The sequence below is a fragment of the Mytilus californianus genome, unplaced genomic scaffold (genome assembly GCF_021869535.1).
Source record: "Mytilus californianus isolate M0D057914Y unplaced genomic scaffold, xbMytCali1.0.p SCAF_9, whole genome shotgun sequence".
Taxonomy (NCBI): Eukaryota; Metazoa; Mollusca; class Bivalvia; order Mytilida; family Mytilidae; genus Mytilus; species Mytilus californianus.
Window position 1 is genome coordinate 54,471,766 of NW_026262745.1, and position 22,581 is coordinate 54,494,346.

Sequence of the window (22,581 nt, forward strand, 5' to 3'; positions counted from 1 at the left end):
ATCTGTAATAGATCAAACTATAACAGATAAAAGTCTTTGTTTTTTTTTTTTTTTTACAAAAATCTAGGCTTTACTTGCATACAATCCCTATTTTCTATTCACCTACATCTGACACAGGTATTTGGGGATTTGGGGCCCACTGTAAAAAAGTCTTTATTATTCTCCATAATTACAATTTTCTAAAATGTATTGACATATAACAAGTCTCAACAATCCATTACTAGTCATTTAAGTAACAATACCTTTTTTTACTATCAACCACCTTGACACTTTTTCACAGAAAATGTAAATATTTTAATTTGTCCGATGCTGTGAAAAAGTGTCCTTCAATTCATTATTTCATGAGAAAGTACTATTAAATTCTGTCCTGCAAGGTTGATTTTCAATAAGAGGACCTTTTCACAGTAAAAGGTGTCCTTTAAAGGGAGATCATAAAAAAGTCACTCACGTATTTTGGCTATATTAAATGTTCTATTACTAAAACAAACCAATCAAGAACCTGTTATAATTTGATAAAAACACCAAATGGAAGGTGTTAAATTCCAAAGCATATTCAATTATCTTGGCTATAAAGATGTCAACAAAAAGTATCCACCAGCATCAACTGTCACAACCCCTATATAAAGTACAAGAATACCAAATGAAGAAAGAACAGTATTTATGAGAAAATTCTTGAAAATTACATGATTTTTAGCTCGCCTTGACAAGAGTAAAAAAGCGAGACATTATAGGTTTGCTGACGGCGGCAGCGGCGTCAACAATGTATTAGTTTGAGATTAGGTCTAGTTTATGGTGAAACACAAGTGGTAGGTCAATGATATTTGGTATGCAGTTGTATAAGCATTGGCATATCTCATTTCCATAGAGATTATTTGGCCCTGCCCCCTGAGTCATGGTCTATTGACCTTGAAAATTTTGCTTAGTTTTATACATGTATTAGTTTGTGATTAGGTCTGAGTCAGTTTATGGGGAACCGCTAGTGGTACATTTGTAGGTCAATGATATTTGGTATGCAGTTGTATTAGCATAATGGCATATCTCATTTCCATGGAGATTATTTGGCCCCTTCCCCTCAGTCATGGTCTATTGACTTTGAAACATTTGCTTAGTTTATATGTATTAGTTTGTGATACTGATTAGATCAGTTTAAGATGAACTGCTAATGTTAAGTCAATGATGTTCGGTATGCAAATTTATTGGCATAAATTTGCAAGACTTAGTCTTGTTTCCATGGAGATTATAAAGCCCCACCCCCTCATCATGGTTCATTGACTTTGAAACTTTTACATAGTTTACCAAGTTAATGTTTGTGTTTAGGTTTTTTTTAAGGGAATGACTTAGATAAGTCAATTATATTTGGTATGCATAAAAAGAAGCTTTTGTATAATTTAACATTAGCACATCTCATTTCCATGGAGATTGTTCAGCCATGTACCTTCAGTCATGGTTCATTGCTTTGAATATTTAACATAACTTACATGTTAAAGTATTGCTATTTTAATTTCAACAATATTGCTTTATCAAAATTACAAAAAGGCAAGACATATCTCTGTGATAACAGTTTATGTAAATTGAAATAAAATACATGTATTTTTATCAACATTGTTCATATTTTTAAGTACTATTTAATATATTTCTGTTTTTGTGTGTATTAGTACATGTTTTATTGTATAATTCATGTTTAACTACACATGGTGATGGTCACATTTAGTATGAATTCACTACTCCAGTTTACATGCCATGCTTTAATAGAGACAAAACCTATATTCTAATTTTTAAACTTTAATTTAAATAAAGAATTGAAGCTATGTAAACATAGTAGGTATTGATAGTGGGCACTTTTTCTCTTGACATACTGTCATTTCTATGAAGGACACTTTTTTCATATGAAATATTGTCCCTTCATTGAAGGACAATTTTTCACATCTGGACACAATTGTATACTATAGGCAAACATTGTTTGGACAATATTTCATAATAACATTAAGTCCGTGGACACAATTTACTGTGAAATAGTGTCTGGTGGACATAATTTCATGGCAGACAATATTAAATCCTATATATATGTTCTTTGAAAATTTCTTAATACATTGTTGGTCATCTAAAATGTGAGTCATTAATATTTACATGTACTTGGGATCTTTTAAATGTTCAAAACTGTTCTATTTGCTTAAAAGTAATCTGAAGCAATTTCTAGACACGCTTCGATCATTAGGGTAAAAGCCTTGTGACATAAGGGTGTATCTCCTACTCGAGCCCCAGTTTATGAATGCATGTACATATCTTACCTTGGAGAGGAGGTTGATCTTACATTAGAGTCAGTCAGGGTAATTCCGTACACTTTTGGTCCTAAATGAAAGTCATTTGGTTCCCTGTTTAATAAACAAGCAAAATGTACAGTAATTACCTGGTCTGGGCACACAGTTATCGTCCTTTGATTTTCATTGTCCACGAATATAGTCCCTAACTAGTGTGGACAGGGTGTTACTTGCCAATTTTTTTTTATCCCCCTTCCAAATTTATTTCTTCATGTTTTATGTCTCAAATAGCAAGTTGGGGGATAAAATTACACTGTTAAAAAATTTGAATTATGAATTTTAAAGTAAAATAGTGATTTGTTCCAGCTGAAAAAGGTTAAAAATTAGCATCAATTTTGGAAGCTGTCAAGATTTCAAGACCCCCTTAACATAAAATTGTCCATATTTTGAGTTAGAGCTGATGAAGTTTTTCTATAATTTTTATATAATTTGTCCCAAAAGTTAAGTAGTACAACACACTGTAAAAATATTATTGAGAAAGCTCAGTTTGGATTTTTTTTATTTCCACTTATTGTCTAAAAGAAATGCACTACAAAAAAACTGTGTTCTCGGACCAACTGCCTGTACGAAATTACCTGGATCGACTATAATCTTTATAGATTAATCAGTTAAGCTAATTCTTTTTTTTTCATTAATAAAAAACTTCTACAGATGATTAAGTATACAACTTATATCTATTTCAAACAAACTAAGAATGTTTAAAATTAAAAAAATTCACAGAATCTAAATAACAAAAATTTTTAACTTTGCATTATTTGTTAAAGGGACAGTATAGACTCAGTTCATCATTATGATAGGAGCACATGTCCTGTTCATGCTGTGTATATAGTATAATAGATTTATTATGTCTTGTCTGTATCTTAATTTTGGTTAAACTGCCTACTGGGAAAAAAATTATTACATGTTTACATTCCCAATTACTACTATTAGTCAATTATGTGTGAAAAATTTCAATTTCATGGGTTTATATCCCCCAGGATGTGAAACATCATTAGAATTTGTAGATATAAATGAAGAGATATGAAAATGTTATCCTCAGTACTGTGTCAGTCACTTAATTAAAGACAATAAAAACATTAAATTAGGGTAATAAATATTCCCCCAAAAAATGAACATTGAGAAGTTCTGACTCTGATACACATTTCAATAATCAATTAATTCATCTTTTAATAATTAGATGTGAGGACATGATGGATAATTTTTAAACTCTTTCCTTACTTAGAAAAAGCACCTGGTTCCCTTCAGAGCACACAATTTCAGGGGGAGGGTGCAGAGCCTCTATATATTTACTGCTCTCCCGAATACTGATTTGTGAACATGTAAAAATAAGGCAGCTAATGCACTCATGTAACCTCAACAACGAAAGCGACAAATGAATAATTTTATTTACTTTTTGCAATTTCTCATTGATGTGATGTAAATTTTCTGTTAGAAAGTCACACGATTCTGTATCTAAACTAGTATGACAGTTACACAAGACTGTTTTATCTTATTTTTGCAGATTTTTTTTCTAGGTGTACAACTGTGCAAGTATTGAACATCAGCTTCAAATGCAATGTGATCTAAAAGACAACATAATAATGGACAGATGTAAGTAATGATCAAATAGTTAAAGATATGGGAATGTATGAAATTGTTTGAAAATGTCCACATGAAAGTAGATAATTATCATTTTTACTGTTCTGCTAAATGAGGGTTTGGATTAGGGGATCCTTATTGTCTTTATTCTTTAAATATTAGACCATTTTTCTCTCTATTCATTATTTATTTTGCCCATTTATATTATCTCTATCATGTCTTAATAATTTACTGTATTTTTGTGCCCTATTATTCAATATTCTGTATTATTTTTCCAATATTCTCTATTCTTTATTTGTTTGCCCCTTTATTCTGCACATGTTTGTTCAATATTCTCTATTCTTTATTTGTTTGTCCCTTTATTCTGCACATGTTTGTTTAATATTCTCTATTCTTTATTTGTTTGCCCCTTTATTCTGCACATGTTTGTCCAATATTCTCTATTCTTTAAACCCTATATCCATTCTTTCTCTCCATTACAGAGTTCTTGAAATCTTTTTTCTCCTGGTGGTCCTTGAGGGAAATACTGAAATTGTTCTTTGCAAATTTTGGTGGTCAAAAACTTTTAGACTTATATGTGATACAGAAACAAAACAACACAACACAATACAAATATAAACATTAACAAAAGACTTCTGTAAACATGAATAATTTAAATTATGATCTTTCAATAGTATTTTAAACAAAGTGTATAACTCTGTATGTCCCTGCAACTAAAAGTTGGCGGGCATATTGTTTTACCCCTGTCCCTCCGTCTGTCAGTCAGCTATAGGTCACAGTACAGCCTTCAACAATGAGCAAAGCTCATACTGCATAGTCATATATAAAAGGCCCCAAAATTACAAATGTAAAACAATTCAATACTAAAGGCCTTATAAAAATACAAAAAAAATAACGAAAAACAAATATGTAACACAGCAACAAACGACAACCACTGATTGTCCAGGTTCCTAACTTGGGACAGGCACAGAATGTGGCAGGGTTAAACATGTTAGCTGGGTTCGAAGCCGTCATAAATTCATATATTTTAGATATTCTCCTCAAGAAAATTGGATATATCAGAAATGTTATTAGCATCAACACTTTTAAATGTTGTACTTAACTTTATTTGATTTATGCTTATAAATGATGTGGTATGATTTCCAATGAGACAACTCTCCACAAGAGACCAAATGACACAGAAATTAACAACTATAGGTCACCGTACAGCCTTCAACAATGAGCAAAGCCCATACCACATAGCTATAAAAAGCCCTGAAATGACAAATGTAAAACAAGAAAACAAGAAAAATAACGGCCTAATTATGTACATGTACAAAAAATGAACGAAAAACAAATATGTAACACATCAACAAACGACAACCACTGAATTACAGGCTCCTGACTTGGAACAGGCACATACATTACATTGTACATTAATATTTTAATTCCCATATTGCTATTAAATCAATCATATGTTTTTTCTCATGGCAGCTCTAATATAAATAAAAAATTTTCTTTGGAGTACATTATCTTCTTTATTTCTAAACACCTGTTGTACATCTTTTTTTAGCTCACCTGGCCCAAAGGGCTGTCGTCGACCATTAACTTTTACAAAAATCTTCTCCTCTGAAACTACTGGGCCAAATTTAACCAAACTTGGCCACAATCATCATTGGGGTAACTAGTTAAGAAAATGTGTCTGATGACCCTGCAAACCAACCAAGATGGCCGCCATGGCTAAAAATAGAATCTAGGGGTAAAATGTAGATTTTGGCTGATATCTCTAATACCAAAGCATTTAGAGCAATCTGACCTGGGATAAAATTGTTAATCAGGTCAAGATCTATTTGCCCTGAAATTTTGAGACAAATCAGACCACCCGTTGTTGGGTTGCTGTCCCAGAATTGGTAATTTTAAGGAAATTTTGCAGTTTTTGGTTACTATCTTGATTATTATTATAGATAGAGATAAACTGTTACATATAATAAACAGCAATAATGTTCAGCAAAGTAAGATCTACAAATAAGTCAACATAACCAAAATGTGTATTTGATGAATAATTTTCATTACGACTCATTAACAGGGCAACATATGGAAATTTATTTTTCTCCTCTGTGGTTTTGGAATATTAAGAAAGAACAAAATGAAAATGATATTTTGATAAACATGTTGTTGTCGTGGTATTGTGCTCTCTTAAACCATCAGATTATTACTGTACGTACTGCAATAAAAAAAAACATGAATCAATATCAGGGAACTTGAAGTAATTGAAAACTAGTTCAAAACCCTAATTGCACTTTAGCTTTTCTTTGCCTCAACCAAGTGTTATGAAACTTATACTCAGGCAATGCTTATTAACACCAAAGACTGATCAAGTCAATTCATCATTCTCATATTATGTTACTTTATTAATAGAAAAAAGGATAAATTAGAGATATATTTACAAGCAGGGACATCCGTGTCCCATGGACACATTCTTGTTTTATTTATTACATATTTTAGTGTATTAAAGTAATTATACTGCTTCCACCTTTCAAAATTCTAACAAAGCTCTATCTCTTTAATGGATAAATAAATGATACTAGTCGAGAACGTAACAGATAATTTTTTTTCAGGTTCTCTGGTCTTTAGTACTTGTTTGCCACACACATGAAGATATTGATCCTGCTTTCAGCTAAATATCAGAAAAATTAGGAAAACAAAGGAAAGGATGCTGAAACTGTACAGTCACCGGTCAGGATTGTTTCAGAAGTGAAATTATAATACAATATATGTTACTGGTTAATTCCTATGATTTGTAATTTTAAACAACACACATAGACTTTGCATTATTGTTTTATAAGAGAGACACCAAAAGATGCAGTCAACATTTATCATTTTTATCAAAATACACCCAGGACAAATCATGGGTACACTTAGCTTGAAATATGGTGCTTTCATACCAAAATTGCCTGGACGTAAAAGATAAAGAACCAAAATTCATGTCAGCAATCATGCAGGGGATAAGATGAAAGAATAAAGAATAAGGTACTGTCATATTCAGTCTTAATAAGAGTCCTGCTGCTTTATATGTATATGCATTTTGTTATGCCCCATCGTAGCGGAGGAGGGCATTAAGTTTTATCCTTGTACTGTGGATTCATTTATTTTCGTGAGTATCAATTTTCGTGGATAGAGAAAAAAAGACGTTTCGTGGTATACGTAAATTCGTGGATCGCTGATTACAAAAAAAAATAAATTCAGATTCGTAATTCGGTGATTTCTTTTTGATTTAGGAGATCATATAACCTCCTTAGTTTGATCAATAATAAAAAAAAAAACAAAAAAGAAGGAATTCATTGAAAAAGTTTTGAATTGTCAAAATCCTCGCTTGGTCATTCTAGGTTAAAGTGTTCATTGAAAACTTCTATTACAATAATGGACAGAGACAACTAATTATTTGTTTGTTTTACAATTTATAAATTCTTGTTGGAATTTTATAAGGCATTCAAAACTCTATGATTGAAAGCTCATTTCCCTAATCACGATATAATTAACAGTCATATAAGTAAAAGGTGTGAAAATAAATGTTCCTGTCAAAAACAATATTACCTACGGGCAATATCCCTGTACTTAATCCTATTGATTTTTAATCACCAGTAAACCAAACTATGACACGGTAATTAACAACTTGCAGTTATTTTCCATGAACAGTTTTAATCAATTTTAAAAAGTAAATTATCACTGATATCCGATATATTTATTATTGATTTAATCAAAATACTTGTATCTTCTTTCAATAAAAACACGTGTTATGTTACAATGTTTATAGCTAGTCAACACTATACTAGAACTGCATAACATAACCGGAAATAAACATCCGACTCCATACACATTTCTCGGGATTATTCTTCGTTGAATTCTTAAATTCGTGGTTCTCTGTGACCCACGAAACCCACGAAAATTGGTATACCACGAATAAAAATGAATCCACAGTATGTTTGTACATAGATATAAGAAGATGTGGTATGAGTCCCAATGAGACAACTCTCCATCCAAGTCACAATTTGTAAAAGAAAAACCATTATAGGTCAAAGTACGGTCTTCAACACAGAGCCTTGGATCACACCGAACAGTAAGCTATTATTAATTTATGGACCCCAAAAATGATTAGTGTGAAACCAGCTGTCAAACGGGAAAACCAACGGTCTAATCTATGTAAAAAAAAGAGATACGAGAAACACTTATAGTGCGTGATTTTCTCCCTGTGTTGAAGACCTTATTCTTTGAAAAAGCGACATTTGGGTACTGTGTGTCACTTTTACCATTCTTGATTTATGACCCTTTAAAATGTTATATGCAAGCGGGGGCATAATCTGTGTCTCATGGACGCATTCCCCATTTATTTATTCACAGAATTTTGAAAGGAATAAATAATCCATGATGTTCACATAGATAAAACATATTGTTTCAAGAATTTTTACCTGTTTATTACAGATGAAACGCAACTCAACAACACAAAAAATAACTTAACAGCATAGATCTATGCAGTTTTGACCTATATTTATATAAAAATAAGGAGAAGGTGCATGATTGCCAATGAGACAACTATCCACCAAAGTTTGAATAAAGTGGATATAAGCAGTTATAGGTAACTGTACAGCCTTCTACAATGAGAAAAACTCATACTGTATAGTCCGCTATAAAAGGTCTTGATCAGAAAAAATATGAACAAAATCATTTGAGAAAACTAACGGCCTAATTTATATAATTTATTATAACAAAACAAGTAGCGAAAATCAAATATATAACATACATAAACCAACAACTTCCATGGAAATACTGGCTCCTGACTTGGGACAGGCACATAAAGAATGTGGCAGGTTAAACAAGTTTTTGGTTGCTCAACCCTCCCCTAACCTGGGACAGTGGTGTTACAGCACAACATAAGAACAAACTATAAAAATCAGTTGAAAAGGTTTCATCATATTTTTATAGGTCAACTGTCTTGAAATGATCAACAAGTGATTGTAGAATTTAATAAACATCTCAATTGTCAATTGAATAACCAAAAACACACAAACATCTACTGTCAACACCAAATTCCCTGAAACAAAAGCTTTAAGGGGGCTCGCGGGTATATCTCAATATTTGTTTTTAAATATAGGATTTCGCTATTTTTTTCTAGAAATAAACTTTATCCTATACTTAATAGAAAAATAAAATAAAAGTATCTAGGGTCACCGTTCATTTGAGCTCACAATCTGCCTTCGAAAGAAGCATGCATTTTTGTTAAGTCTCTTTTTTTCTGTTGAACTAATAGGAGAAAAAAAGGGAATGTCGAAATAAAAAAAGAACTAAATTACAGAAATCGCTTAAATTTTAGAATAGTTTAGTTTAGTACAGCTTATTTGAGTACAGCTTATTTGAAAAAAATAATAAAAATATAGGTCACCGATGAGTTAAAAAAGATATTCAATTTTAATGCAAAAAAATGGCATTTTTTCATCAAAGGGAGATAATTTGGAGCTTTTTAAATGATATAAACAATTCAAAAGTCATCTGGGGCCAAAATGAAATGATTTTTTTGGTTGATTTTTGTACCATATCATAAAGTTACAACTAATAGTGTAAGAAATAAAAATTTGTTATGAAAAAAAAAAAGTTTAAATTTTTGCTGAATTTTTATACCCTCAAGCCTCCTTATAAAGATACAACTTTAGGTGACAGGAACGGTCTTGACTTTGGAAAGCAACATGAAAACTCAATATTGCTCCCCTTTTAAATCTTGATCAGTATTTGTTAAATGAAAAAAAGTAACATAAAAGAATGCAGGTTGCCAGGAACATTCAATTGGAGAAAGGCAAAAGAACTCAGCTCTACACTAGATTATTTTGAAAACTATTATTGGCTATACTATCCACTACAAACTGCTCCGAGTCTGAAAAGACCAGTTTTTGTGCTCGACCAGTAAAGTCGAGCACACATTTTACTCGACAGTACTTAACTGTACTTAATTGTACTCGACTAGGTCTCGGCTTTACTTAATTAGTCTGATTCAGTACTTGATGATCTTGTTGTAGTCTGAAATGGTCTCGACCAAGTCTCGACCAGTCTCAACCAGTCTCGACTCGTCTCAACCAGTCTCAACCTGTCTAGACTAGTCTGGACCTTCAAATTTAGTCTTCACTGGTGTAAATCAGCTCATCTAACTAAATTATATATAGATCTTACAAGATATCAGTCTATTTGGTAGTTTGATTCATTGCTGTGAAATGAAAGAATTTAATTAAAAGGTAAAAAAAAAGATTAAATTCAGATAGGCATCTTTAATTTTTTTTTTTAACTTTTTCAAATCAACTTGGATTTTAAGTACTGATAAAAAAACATTAAAGTGTACTATCTCTATTTTGTCTGAACTGCAAATCCTAGCTTTTTGGACCTAGATTAATTTAATTCTTAAATTTGACAGCAATACACCAAACTTCTTAACAACCTTTAATTCAGTAAGATTAATATATTACCAAGGTAGCTGTATAGTTAGATGAAAATCTAAGTTGATTTGAAAAAGTTATAAAAAGAATTAGAGTGTACTATCTGAATATAGTCCGAACTGCAAATTCAAGCTTTTTTGACCTAGATTAATTTAATCCTTAAATTTGACAGCAATACACCAAACTACATAATGACCTATGATTCAGTAAGATCAATATATTTCTAAGATAGCTGTATAGTTTGATGAAAATCCTAGTTGATTTGAAAAAGTTATAAAAAAAATTAAAGTGTACTATCTCTATTTTGTCTGAACTGCAAATCCTAGCTTTTTGGACCTAGATTAATTTAATTCTTAAATTTGACAGCAATACACCAAACTTCTTAACAACCTGGGATTCAGTAAGATTAATATATTACCAAGGTAGCTGTATAGTAAGATAAAAATCTAAGTTGATTTGAAAAAGTTATAAAAAGAATTAAAGTGTACTATCTGAATATAGTCCGAACTGCAAATTCAAGCTTTTTTGACCTAGATTAATTTAATCCTTAAATTTGACAGCAATACACCAAACTACATAATGACCTATGATTCAGTAAGATCAATATATTACTAAGATAGCTGTATAGTTTGATGAAAATTGTAGTTGATTTGAAAAAGTTATAAAAAAAATTAAAGTGTACTTTCTCTATTTTGTCTGAACTGCAAATCCTAGCTTTTTGGACCTAGATTAATTTAATTCTTAAATTTGACAGCAATACACCAAACTTCTTAACAACCTGGGATTCAGTAAGATTAATATATTACCAAGGTAGCTGTATAGTTAGATAAAAATCTAAGTTGATTTGAAAAAGTTATAAAAAGAATTAAAGTGTACTATCTGAATATAGTCCGAACTGCAAATTCAAGCTTTTTTGACCTAGATTAATTTAATCCTTAAATTTGACAGCAATACACCAAACTACATAATGACCTATGATTCAGCAAGATCAATATATTACTAATATAGCTGCATAGTTTGATGAAAATCCAGGTTGATTTGAAAAAGTTATAAAAAAAAATTAAAGTGTACTATCTGAATTTTGTCCAAAATTGCAAATCCTAGCTTTTTTGACCTAGATTAAATTTAACAGCAATACACCAAACTACATAATGACCTTTGATTCAGTAAGATCAATATATTACCAAGGTAGCTGTATAGTTTGATGAAAATCCAAGTTGATTTTGAAAAGTTATAAAAAGATTTAAAGTGTACTATCTGAATATAGTCCGAATTGCAAATTCTAGCTTTTTATACGACCGCAAAAAATTTTTGCGGTCGTATATTGGTATGACGTTGGCGTCGTCGTCGTCGTCGTCGTTGTCGTCGTCGTCGTCGTCGTCGTCGTCTGGCGTCGTCCGGCGTCGTCCGGCGTCGTCCGAAGACACATTGGTTTTCGCACTCTAACTTTAGTTTAAGTGAATGGATCTTTATGAAATTTTACCATAAGGTTCAATACCACAAAAGGAAGGTTGGGATTGATTTTGGGGGTTATGGTACCAACAGTTAAGGAATTAGGGGCCAAAAAGGGGCCCAAAATAAGCATTTTTGTAACTTCCAGACATAACTTGTGTGTTAGTGTATGGATCTCTCTGACATTGTACCACAAGGTTCCATATCACCCAGGGAATACTGGGATTAATTTTGGGGGTAATTGCCTCAAAATATTAGGAATTAGGGGCCAAAAAAGGGGCAAAAAACAAGCATTTTTTTAGTTTCATGACAATAACTTGTGTGTAAGTGTATGGATCTTTCTGAAATTGTTCTACAAGGTTCCATATCACAAAGGGAAAGCTGGAATTGAGTTTGGGGGTAATTGCCCAAAACGTTTAGGAATAAGGGGCCAAAAAGGGGCCAAAAATAAGCATTTTTCTAGTTTCCAGACAATAACTTGTGTTCAAGTGTATGGATCTCTCTGAAATTGTACCACAAGGTTCCATATCACACAGGGAATGCTGGGATTGATTTTGGGGGTAATTGCCCAAAACATTTAGGAATAAGGGGCCAAAAAGGGGCCAAAAATAAGCATTTTTCTAGTTTCCAGACAATAACTTGTGTTCAAGTGTATGGATCTCTCTGAAATTGTACTGCAAGGTACCATACCACAAAGGGAAGGCTGGGATTGAGTTTGGGGGTGATGAATCATAAGGGAGTTCAAAAAATTTGGGGGGGGGGGATTTTTTTTTTTTCCTTTTTTTTTTCTTTTAAAATTTTCCATTTTAAGTTGGTTATTTCTGTTTTATATTTAAAAGCAAATAATAACGATATGGTAGGAGATACACACCAAACAGGATGTGTAAATTATTATAAAATAAGTATTGTGCAATAGCAAGAAATTTTCAATTGCACAGTATTGCACAATAGCAAGAAATCTTCAATTGCACAGTATTGCGCAATAGCAAGAAATCTTCAATTGCACAGTATTGTGCAATAGCAAGAAATATCCAATAGCACAATATTGCGCAATAGCAAGAAATTGTCAATTGTACAGTATTGCGCAATAGCAAGAAATATTCAATTGCACAGTATTGTACAAAAGAAGATACTTCGTATAAATTGCTTATTTCTTGACCAATTTCAATGGGGTTTTATTCTTGAATTCTTGGGGTTCTTTAATATACTGATTCTAACCGTGTATTAAGTTTTTGGATTTTGGGCCCCGTTTTTAAATTGGTCCACATTGAGGTCCAAAGGGTCCAAAATTAAACTTTGTTTGATTTCATCAAAAATTGAATTATTGGGGTTCTTTGATATGCCAAATCTAACCGTGTATTTAGATTCTTAATTTTTGGTTCTGTTTTCAAATTGGTCTACATTAAGGTCCAAAGGGTCCAAAATTAAACTTGGTTTGATTTTAACAAAAATTGAATTCTTAGGATTCTTTGATATGCTGAATCTAAACATGTATTTAGATTTTTGATTATGGGCCCAGTTTTCAAGTTGGTCCAAATCGGGGTCCAAAATTAAACTTTGTTTGATTTCAACAAAAATTGAATATATGGGGTTCTTTGATATGCTGAATCTAACCATGTATTTAGATTTTTGATTTTTGGGCCCCATTATCAACTTTGTCCACATTGAGGTCAAAAGGGTCCAAAATTAAACTTTGTTTGATTTCATCAAAAATTGAATTCTTGGGGTTCTTTGATATGCTGAATCTAACCATGTATTTAGATTTTGGATATTGGACCATAATAGTTGAATGTCCAATTTAAAATTTTTAAGTTCTTAGACCACATTCATTCTGTGTCAGAAACCTATGCTGTGTCAAATATTTAATCACAATCCAAATTCAGAGCTGTATCAAGCTTGAATGTTGTGTCCATACTTGCCCCAACTGTTCAGGGTTCGACCTCTGCGGTCGTATCAAGCTGCGCCCTGCGGAGCATTTTATTTGACCTAGATTAATTTAATCCTTAAATTTGACAGCAATACACCAAACTACATAATGATCTATGATTCAGTAAGATCAATATATTACTAAGATAGCTGTATAGGTTGATGAAAATCCTAGTTGATTTGAAAAAGTTATAAAAAAAATTAAAGTGTACTATCTCTATTTTGTCTGAACTGCAAATCCTAGCTTTTTGGACCTAGATTAATTTAATTCTTAAATTTGACAGCAATACACCAAACTTCTTAACAACCTGGGATTCAGTAAGATTAATATATTACCAAGGTAGCTGTATAGTTAGATAAAAATCTAAGTTGATTTGAAAAAGTTATAAAAAGAATTAAAGTGTACTATCTGAATATAGTCCGAACTGCAAATTCAAGCTTTTTTGACCTAGATTAATTTAATCCTTAATTTGACAGCAATACACCAAACTACATAATGACCTATGATTCAGTAAGATCAATATATTACTAAGATAGCTGTATAGTTTGATGAAAATCCTAGTTGATTTGAAAAAGTTATAAAAAAAATTAAAGTGTACTTTCTCTATTTTGTCTGAACTGCAAATCCTAGCTTTTTGGACCTAGATTAATTTAATTCTTAAATTTGACAGCAATACACCAAACTTCTTAACAACCTGGGATTCAGTAAGATTAATATATTACCAAGGTAGCTGTATAGATAGATAAAAATCTAAGTTGATTTGAAAAAGTTATAAAAAGAATTAAAGTGTACTATCTGAATATAGTCCGAACTGCAAATTCAAGCTTTTTTGACCTAGATTAATTTAATCCTTAAATTTGACAGCAATACACCAAACTACATAATGACCTATGATTCAGTAAGATCAATATATTACTAAGATAGCTGTATAGTTTGATGAAAATTGTAGTTGATTTGAAAAAGTTATAAAAAAAATTAAAGTGTACTTTCTCTATTTTGTCTGAACTGCAAATCCTAGCTTTTTGGACCTAGATTAATTTAATTCTTAAATTTGACAGCAATACACCAAACTTCTTAACAACCTGGGATTCAGTAAGATTAATATATTACAAAGGTAGCTGTATAGTTAGATAAAAATCTAAGTTGATTTGAAAAAGTTATAAAAAAAAATTAAAGTGTACTATCTGAATATAGTCCGAACTGCAAATTCAAGCTTTTTTGACCTAGATTAATTTAATCCTTAAATTTGACAGCAATACACCAAACTACATTATGACCTGTGATTCAGTAAGATCAACATATTACTAATATAGCTGCATAGTTTGATGAAAATCCAATTTTGATTTGAAAAAGTTATAAATAAAATTAAAGTGTACTATCTGAATTTTGTCCAAAATTGCAAATCCTAGCTTTTTTGACCTAGATTAGATTTGAAAGCAAAACACCAAACTACATAATTACCTTTGATTCAGTAAGATCAATATATTACCAAGGTAGCTGTATAGTTAGATGAAAATCCAAGTTGATTTTGAAAAGTTATAAAAAGATTTAAAGTGTACTATCTGAATATAGTCTGAAATGCAAATTCTAGCTTTTTTGACCTAGATTAATTTAATCCTTAAATTTGACAGCAATACACCAAACTACATAATGACCTATGATGCAGTAAGATCAATATATTACTAATATAGCTGCATAGGTTGATGAAAATCCTAGTTGATTTGAAAAAGTTATAAAAAAAATTAAAGTGTACTATCTCTATTTTGTCCGAACTGCAAATCCTAGCTTTTTTGACCTAGATTAATTTAATTCTTAAATTTGATAGCAATACACCAAACTTCTTAACAACCTGGGATTCAGTAAGATTAATATATTACCAAGGTAGCTGTATAGTTAGATGAAAATCCAAGTTGATTTGAAAAAGTTATAAAAAAAATTAAAAATACCTATCAGAATGTAATCATTTTTTTTTTACCTATTAATTGAATTCCTTCATTTCACAGCAATGAATCAAACTAACAAATAAACTGGAATTTTGTAAGATCTTGATTTAATTTAGTTAGATGGGCTGATTTATACCAGTGAAGGCTAAATTTGAAGGTCCAGACTAGTCGAGACAGGTTGAGACTGGTTAAGACTGAGTCGAGACTAGTCAAGACAGGTCGAGACGGGTCGAGACTGGTCGAGACAGGTTGAGACTGGTCGAGCCTTGGTCGAGACCATTTCAGACTACAACAAGATCATCAAGTACTGAATCAGACTTATTAAGTAAAGTCGAGACCTAGTCGAGTACAATTAAGTACAGTTAAGTACTGTCGAGACAATGTCGAGACTAGTCGAGTAAAATGTGTGCTCGACTTTACTGGTCGAGCACAAAAACTGGTCTTTTCAGACTCTGAGTAGTTTGTAGTGATCTTTATTGATAAAAAATGTCAGAAAAGTTATGTACATTATGATCATGTTGATTGTGTGAAAAGTCACACAAGGTAATCAAAATGGTCAGAGGGGGAAAAGAAGTTTTGTTATAAATGTCAAATGTGATAGTCTCAACCTATCAACATGATCAAAATTGTTGATTTCACCATTAATATTTACATTTAGCATGTTCAGCGGAATAGCACGTTTTTGTTATATTTTTACTAAATGTTATTTTACTTTTCTCTTATAGGCAGGAGTGAAAGAAACAGATCAATTTACATTAACATGTAATAATTCCATCTGAATATAACAAGCATGAAGATTTATTCACATGTTACTATGATTTGTAGTTATATTTTATTGTATGTATTTGTAATATTATATAGAACATGTATTTTATTTTAGAACAGTATTTTTCTTTTTCGTCGAGCCTGCGACTTTTGTCGCAGAAAGCTAACTTCTTAAAAGCTTTATATTTTAGAAGGTGGAAGACCTGGATGCTTCATACTTTGTATATAGATGCCTCATGTTATGATGTTTCCGTGTGTCACATTTCCATTGACCTTGACCTCATTTTCATGGTTCAGTGACTACTTAAAAAAAAAGTTAAGATTTTTTGTAATGTTAATTTCTCTCTTATTAAGAGTAATAGGTTAACTATATTTGGTATGTGAGTACCTTGCAAGGTCCTCATGCCCGTCAGACAGTTTTCACTTGACCTCGACCTCAGTTCTTGGATCAGTGAACAAGGTTAAGGTTTGGTGGTCAAGTCCATATCACAGATACTATAAGCAATAGGTCTTGTATATTTGATGTACAGAAGGACTGTAAGGTGTACATGTCCAACTGGCAGGTGTCATCTAGCCTTGACCTCATTTTCATGGTTCAGTGGTTAGTTAAGTTTTTGTGTTTTGGTCTGTTTTTCTTATACTGTTTGCAATAAGTCTACTATATTTGGTGTATGGAATGATTGTAAGGTGTACATGTCTAGCTGGCAGGTGTCATCTGACCTTGACTTCATTTTCATGGTTCAGGGGTCAAAGTTAAGTTTTTGAGTTGTGGTCTTTTTTTCTAATGCTATATGCAATAAAGGTCAACTATATTTGGTGTATGGAAATATTTTATGATGTACATGTCAGTCTCGCAAGTTTTATTTGACCTTGACCTCATTTTCACAGTTCATTGCTCAGTGTTAAGGTTTTGTGTTTTGGTCTGTTTTTCTTAAACTATAAGCAATAGGTCAACTATATTTGTTGTATGGAAGAATTGTAAGCTGTATATGTCTGCCTGGCATGGTTCATCTGACCTTGACCTCATTTTCATGGTTCATTGGTCAATGTTTAGTTTTCTTGGTTAAGTCTATTTCTTAGAAACTATAAGCAATAGGTCAACTATATTTAGTGTATTGAATGATTGTAAGGTGTACATGTATTTCTTGTTTGGTTTATATGACCTTGACCTCATTTTCTTGGATCATGTTAAGTTTATGTGATAGTGGTAGTAAAGCTTTATATTTAGGACTATCAATTAGGACTATCAACATAACATCAATGATTAGTAAAGAAGGCGATACATTTCAGCGTGTGCACTCTTGTTATATTTTGTTGTGGAGAACATCAAAGAAATTTAGAAAAATATAATTAAAGATAAAGTTTCTTCCATATTTTCTGTGACAAAAACAAAATTGTGCAAATTAAGAAAATGAAATGAGGCTACATTATTGAATATTTTTGAGTTTGATTTTTTTCATTTTATTCCTATTTTAAAATTTCATTGGCATTTGAAGTAATGAGTTGAAACTAGTTTTTATCAATCATGTCAATCATTTTGTTTTCAAGATGTACAAACAGTACAGTAGGTTAAGGTTATGTGTACAATAGTTTACTATGATGTTATGGTCAAATAAACTTGAAACTTTGTACTTTCAAGTGTTCATTATGAAGTCATTGATTTTTTAAGTAATTACAAATAAGTTACTAGAATATGGAAATCTGATTGTGGAAGTAGGGTATAATGTGTTATGGACACACATCTCAATCCCATAGAGCACCGCCCTCCTCACCAGCCTCTCAGTAATGGAATATTGACTTTGAAAATTTCCTTAGTTTACACTGTAAGATTTGTGATAAGTTCAGTTTAAGGAGAACCACTAAAAGTAGGTCAGGGATATTTTATATGCAGTTGAATAAGCTTTTGGACAATACATGTGCTTGGGGATTTTTTTTATCCTGAACCCTAAATCATGGTTTTATAACTTAGAATCTTTTGCAGTTTATATGGAAAGTTTATGTGTAGGCCAGTTTAAAATCGACCACTTATAAGAGGAGGATTTAGAGGAGGCCTAGGCCCCCCTTTTTGTGGGACAAATTTGGTTGATATTATATTTAGAGAATTACTAAAGCATGACAAAAGAGATGCAGTAGAGAGCAACCTTAATATTTCTTAGAAAATACTTTTTTCGGACCTGTAATGAAAAGTATGGTTATAAACAAAATACATATTTTTTTTCAGTTAGAAACATATTTTTTATGAATCAAAATTTTAACAAATGTTGGAAACAAATTTACATAAAAACTTACTAAATGTATCAAAATTCTGTGTTGTAATATCTTATAGATTTTGTTTTTTCAGGATTTTTCCCAATATGTTTAAGAAATCTGTAGCATAATTTTAAAAATTTGCTTGCAGATTTTATTTTGGGATTTTTCCCGAAATGGGTAAAAAAAATCTATGTAACAAGTGTGTGTCTGATAATAGATTTATATTTTCGGGATTTTTCCCGAAATGTGAAAAGAAATTATTAGTCATGAGTTCTAGCATATACGTTCTGTTTTCGGGATAAATCCCAAAATATTCGAAGACATCTGTGTTATTCATTTTCCACTTAGTTTATTTTTGTCGGGATTTTTCCCGAAATGTGTTTCAGATCTGTTTGTCAGCATTCTTTGCTAACATATATGTTATAAATAATAATGTTGAAAATGATTTTGGGTCATTTCCCGAATTAAAAGTTGTCACATACATCTTTACCACAAATATTTTAAAACTTTCATATATTTTGGGAAATTTCCCAAACATTAAATGTAAATTTTATCAATTATAAGAATAAAAACATGGAATATTGTAAAATATGTGTGTTTCTTTATGAAATCTGCATTCAATTTATGGTAAACATTAAAAAAGATTATAAAAAGGAATAAAATGGATTTTACTCTTTTAAAATAGATTCAGTTAAATGCATTTCTCTGATTCTTCTCTGCTGTCCAGTAGGTTTCCTACTCCGTTTTTTAATAAACATCTCCGCCATGGGCGCATGATACGCTTGATATCAAACTCGCCGGAGCATCGTTTAATATTATATTGAAATTAAATAACTCGAGTTGATATCAAGCGAGTTCATTATCACTCGTTATGAAACCTATAAATAATTTCTCAATGTCATATCAAAAATTTATAAAAAAAAACTTAAAGGGAGGTAACCTTAATCTATATAAAGCAGTCACCAAAGTTTCATGAAAACTCCTCAAAGAACTTTAAAAATATTGTCCGAAAACTGTAAAATCACGCCTTTTTAGCTCAACTGGCCCTAAAGGGTCAAATAAAATTTTCTCATCACTTGGCGTCCGTCGTTATCCGTTGTCGTCCGTTAACTTTTACCAGATATATACGTCTAGAGTTTTAATTGCTGTTGAACAGATCACAATCTGAGCAGCTTAATAACTGTATTTTAATGTTAAGGATAGCAGATTATGTGCAACGCAAACATTGTTTTACAGAAATCTTCTCCTTTAATACTTATGGAACAAGTTCATTATAGATAGAGATAACTGTAAACAGCAAGAATGTTCAGTAAAGTAAGATCTACAAACAAGTCACCATCACCAAAACAGAGAACTTTGTCATGAATTATATTCTTGTCTTTAATGTAGAAGAGTGGTCACTGTTTGATATGCACTGCATCACATAGACCAAGGTGAGCGACACAGGCTCTTAAGAGCCTCTAGTTTGTTTAATAAAATCCTATAACTCGAAAACGTAAAATCTAATATTTATAAAATTCGAAAAGGAGGATACCACAATAGATACAAAAAAAGTTTCATGTAAATTGGTAACAGCGTTTTTGAGTTTTGTCCGACATGCTGACGACGCACGGACAACGGTATACAATAATACGTACCGTATAAAAACTCCGGGGTTCACCACGAAAAATATTATTAACTGTGACAACAAAAATACCATAAAATGAAGTTGAAAAGATTATGATTTTTATAAAGGATCCAATAATTTCTAATTTAATACTGGAAAGTTGTGGTAGAACGTTTTCCGAACAGAAAACTTCCATTTAATTGAAAAAAAGTTAATTTTGATCAACGAAGTAATATGTTTTGGTGATTTATTGAGAATATATGATATTTTCATTCATTAAATTACATTTATATACTAGAAAAGTCATTTTTTAAAGTCAGAAATAACTTTTTTCTTATTAAAATTTTCGTTAAAAAACCCGGACCATTTGTTTAAAAACCCGGACGGTTTCACAGTTCCTCTCGAAAAAGCCCGGACAATAAAAAACACTGAATTTAATAGTTAAATACAAGTAAATTGTGCTTCTTTGTTACTCAAAACATGTATAATATTCAAAATAAGATGGGTAGTCACGTAAAAAACTTTTATAATTACGAATTAGTAGTTAATTGACCTGATCGCATGTTTTATCACTCGAAAAAGCCCGATCTACACTCGAAAAAAATGGACAGATTCACTCAGAAAACCGTGATCCTAGCCGGACACTATACCTACCGTGTATGTACCTTAACCTAAAACTTTTACATAAGAATGTACTATAATTTCACATTATGACATTTCTATGTTCAGTGATCCATGAAATCAGGGTAAAAACAGTTATGTGGTGTATAATGTATAAAAAATACATCAATTGAACATAAGTACTAAATTTCAAGTATATACATGTAAAACCACAAGTTACTAACTGAAGTTCATGGTGAACTGTAACCGAACACTTTAAACGGATACAATTCAGACAAAGGTCTGGACAGATGAATGCACAAAAACTGTCAAAACCGGACATAAAACTTACCGAACAAGATGAGTTTCACTTATCCTTCAGAAGCAGGAAAATTGAATTGTTTCTTTTCTGTCTCTGCCTCCATGATATATAAACTTCAAATGCATTCATGCAAGATATGAAAATTTGCACTAGTAGGACCTTGTACCTCACCGTATCCACATTTTGACTTTTGAACTGCATTGTTCTTTTCATCTTGCTGGCAACCTAAACATAATAAAATGATAAACACATAATTCTAGATTAACCTTGTTTATGTCTTAAGGCATGGATCCTTCGTCTTTTGTTGGGGCAAGTTTTTTTTGTTGGTACAAAATTTTTTTTCCAACTTTAATCAAAGTACTGATGTATTGTTAACTCAGATGAACCCATGGTGGACGTCATACTAACCTTCGAAATATTTAAACAAACCAAAATTAATACTTGATTAAGATCTTGTCAAATATATAGCATGGATAACACTTATTTTTGAAGATCATATGTCTATTGCATGAGTGTATGCGTTTGTATATGCAAATTAATATTAAAGATTGATTCCGACAACTTTAAAATCAAAGAGGTAGTACCATTATCCCCTGAATTCATTACACTATACAATGCCATAGGGCTACTCCAAATTGTATGTCAATCTTTAACATGTTTAATTAGCATGATTAATGTAACAGTTTTACAGCTCCATGTGTACACTTTGAGAATCTTACAATACTGTAAATTCAGAAATTATTGCGAGGTTTTTATTAATGCAAATAATGGGACTGCGAGCTGTATTGCATTCTTATATCTGGTATATATATATGTATGCAGATTTTCCAGAAATCACAATAATCAATCTCGCATTTTTGTCCATTATTCAAAATTAGCAATAGTAAATGCACACAAAAATTTACAGTATTAAGGCTTTTTTTAAATTCTAAACAGTTGCCCAAATTATAAATGTCAGACCGTTAAAATTTCTTGTTTGATTTATTTTACATTTGTCATTTGAAGGCCTTTTATAGCTTGCTAGATGGTATGGCTTTTGCTCATTGTTGACAGACATACCATTACCTATACCTAACTTGTGCATCATTTGGTCTCTGGTGGGGATAGGCCTACTGAAGATGGTCAAACTGGAAATTTGTTGGATTATGAGTATTTATCCAAAAATGAAGAAGAAAGATATTCATAACCAAAACCAAAATTATGTTGAAATTAAAGATGTAAATTGTCTGTTACATGTTATTTCATTTTGGTTAGTGAGGTACTAGTGACCTGACGAAATTTATAAACATGACCTTTTGACTTATAGGAGTTACCCTACTGGATAAAATTGAGAATGGAAATGGGGAATGTGTCAAAGAGACAACA

The 22,581-nt window shown here is 31.4% G+C and overlaps 1 long non-coding RNA gene across 1 annotated transcript in view; it reads right to left on the minus strand.

Annotated features, from left to right (window-relative positions):
* Window positions 1–17,669, minus strand: part of LOC127714950 (uncharacterized) — a 66,261-nt gene extending 48,592 nt beyond the window's left edge. Inside the window, exon 1 of the long non-coding RNA XR_007988012.1 lies at window positions 17,455–17,669. This is a non-coding gene — a long non-coding RNA (uncharacterized LOC127714950). The remainder of the gene's footprint in view (window positions 1–17,454) is intronic.
* Between the last annotated feature and the right edge of the window lie 4,912 nt (window positions 17,670–22,581).